Source organism: Medicago sativa, chromosome 6 (assembly GCF_051527215.1).
Source record: "Medicago sativa cultivar Bolivia chromosome 6, Bolivia_mono, whole genome shotgun sequence".
NCBI lineage: Eukaryota > Viridiplantae > Streptophyta > Magnoliopsida > Fabales > Fabaceae > Medicago > Medicago sativa.
In genome coordinates, this window is record NC_140754.1 from 76,063,893 (window position 1) to 76,067,538 (window position 3,646).

Consider the following 3,646-nt stretch of genomic DNA (forward strand, 5'->3'; position numbering starts at 1 on the left):
ACCGATCAATACCAGTTTTAATATCAAAATTCGGGCAAAATGGAGATTTTCTTCAAGTTTCACCTAATCTCATGGTGCTAACCTCAAAACTACTTCCAATAATCATCATATGGATTATCTAAGGTCTGTACACAATTTCTACATCAATTCAACAAGTTTTCATAATCTAATCATCAAATCTCTCTCAAAACCCTAATTCTCAAATTCTCACAAACTCTCCTCAACTTGTTAGATGTAATCTAATGATTTAACAACTTAATATTAATGCAAGATAATCTCACCCTCACCTTAGATTAATTCCTGAATCAGCAGCAGCGTTCTTCTTTCCTAAGGTATTCTCCTCTTCTCTTGACTTTTCTCTTCTCCTCTCTTGTTCTCCTCTTTTCCAAAAAGCGGTTTAAGGTAAACTCTTTCCAACCTAAACTTCTCTATTTATAATACTAAAATATTCTTCCCAAATCTATTTAGGCCCAACAACTTATTCTTCTTTCTATTCTAACCCCCAAATCCACTCACACTAATAATCCTCATATTCTAATAAATAATATTTCTCTACTAAATATATAATAATACACCAAATAACAAATATATATCTATAACAATTAACAAATATATTATGCTAGTAAATACCAACATATAACATAACAAAATATCACTCAACAAAATATATTAACTAAATTATAAAAAGACATCTAATCTCAACAAATCATATATCCCTCATATACATCATATAAATATATAAATATATTCTAAAACTAATTAAAATAATTAAATAAAAAGGAGGGCGTTACAACTCTCCCCAACTTAAAAGAATTTCGTCCTCGAAATTCAAGCACAATAGAAAATAAATTTAGTCATTACTTCTTCAAACAAAACACAAAAACCACATCAAGTTAGTCAGTTAAACATGATCACATAAAAAACATAACTACTAACTAGAAAACATGACGACACGACACAACAACTCATCTACTTGACCGGACGGACCGACCTGCTCTGATTCCAATTGTAACACCCCGTTTTCCTAACGTAAAAATTTCATAATTGAAAATCAGAGTAATTCAACTTTAAACGGAATGCTACACTTCTTAAAAATTCATAAACTGAATAATTAACAATTTATTCTTCAAAATCATTTAACATAAGTGTTTTATCTTGGTTTTTCGGGTGTCAAACATTGATTAAGTTTGAACCTTTTTAACCTTTGATATCTCATTTTTTCTTGGGAAGGGAAAAATAAGAAAAACCCTTGAGAATCGAGGTTCGGGAGTTGTTTTCGCTACGGGAAGGTGTTAGACACCCATAATGACTATAGTATCCTATAGGAACCGTCTTTACTTTCTACGCGCGCACTTTATTTTTAAATGCTATTTGAAAGTGATATTTACACCTAAGAGTTTACTAAGTGAAGAATTGGAGGGAGAAGAATGTTTGAGTTTTTATTTTATTTGAATTGAAGGAACTTTGATTCCTTGCCCACGTACCCTTTTAAGGGATCAAATCCACCGTAGTTCTCTTCCAAAAATGTTTTTGTTTTTGTTGGTTGATTTTAAGTTTGAAAATAGAATTTTGAAGAATGAGAGAGAGGCCTCAAGGGCATGAGATTGTGAAAAGAGTGAGGTGGAATTAGTCAATTGCAAAAGAAAGTCTAAGTATGATTAAAATTCATTAAGATTTTTGTTTAAGAAAATGAAAGGGAAAAATACAATGGGATTTTGATCCCAAGGTTTATTTAGAAAATGATTTGAGTGATGTTATTCATATTTTTTGGAAAAATGATTTTTTTTCTAAGTGTAAATCCTAAGCATTCATCTAAACATGCAATCCTAAACATACATCTAAACATGCATACTCTAAACATACATCTAAAGTAACGATGTGAGGTGTGTGCTAGTGTCGGTGTGAGTGTCGGTGTACATATTTAGAGTCCATAGTCCACATTACATCCTTCACCTACATACACACTACTTCCTTGTGAGAACTTAATCCCACATAAATGAATTAAAAGCAAAAGGAAAGTAAAGAAATGAGATGAGGAAGTGTGATGGAGAATATGCTTATGATGTATGAAACATGAAACAAGGAAATGTTAGTAGCATAGGGTAATATCAAAGAAAATAAAGCAAGTAAAATATCAAGACAAAAGCATAGAAAACTTCACAAAATAAAGCCAAAAAGTGCAAAATATAACTAAAATTTACCCACAAAATGCAAGAATCCTATTGCCTAAAATTCTCACATTCTAATATATTTTTCAAAGGCTTAGAATCAGGTCTTAAAATGAGATATAAGGCAACATGATGAACTTGACATTTACAAAGTAAACTTAGGCATATTTGCACTATTTATTCACAAATGTAACTTGTAAACCAAGCAACTAATCAAGATTCACACATAAGCATCAAAATTATGTACAAACAGTAGCTAAAGATTCATAGAATCATATAACATGTATATCAAATAGTCATCAAGAACATAGAATGGAATTGAGCAATTTTTTAGAGGTTTTTTCACATAAAATCAAGAAATAATGCAAGAAAATGTGATAATATTTTTTAACAAGATTTTCAGTGAACAAAATGCATAGAAACATCACAAAAATAACAAGAAACATACATGAAAATTTTTAGAATTTTTAAGGGATTTTTAAGCTTGAGAATATATAAAACTTCACAAGTTTTAACAAAAATGGGAAACAATCAATAAGAAAATACCACACATATTTTTAACCAAGATTTAACACATAACAACATCACAAAAATGTTAAGAAACTGATCAAGAACATATAGAATTTTTTTAGGAAATTTTTACCAAAGTTTTTGAACATATAGGTGTGCAAATAGCAAGAAGCAGTGACAAAAATAGCAAAAACAAAGAATCAACGCAGGAAACCTAAGCCCAAACCCAGGCCCAAAGGGAAATGGATCCTGGATCCACCAGGAATCAAAGAAGGCCGTTGGATTGATCCAATTGGATCAAACCCTAGATCCAAAGGCCAGGAGGCAAAGCCGGACGAACCAAGTCTGAACCAGACCGGTTCAGCTGCTTATAAAAGGATTAGCAGACCGGTTCACTTCATTTCCTACATCCGTTTCTCTCTCTTCATTCGTTGTTCTCTCATCTTCTCTCCCTTCTCTCTAAAACCTTAACCTAGCCGGAAACTGGGGAGGACGGCGGCGGAGGACGGCGGAGGAAGATGAAGATTCATCGGAATCTTCATCTTCTCCGACGATCTGATGCTACTTTTTAAAACTTTTTACACAGAAATGTTCGATTCCTCCCCTCTTTACGAATCTGAGGTTATTTTTGTGAAATCATGATTGAAACGAAGTAGATCGGATTTTAAACTTACGATTTCTAGGGTTTCAAATTTTTTCGAATCTTCTTGAAACTTAAACCCTAATCTGACCTATTTTCTACACTGATTATGGATTTGAATTCTGATTTGAGAAATAAACGGTGGAACTCTGTAGATCTACACTTGATGCTTCGGTTTTGAATCTTTTCAATCTTTTTCAAACTTTTTCGAAGGAAAACGTTCTGGAATTCGTTAACCTACTTTGTTTCACCGTTTACTTTCAATTACGAACCTTCGATGATGATTTAGGATGAAAACGAGAAGGATTCATGTGTTTACCTGGATTTG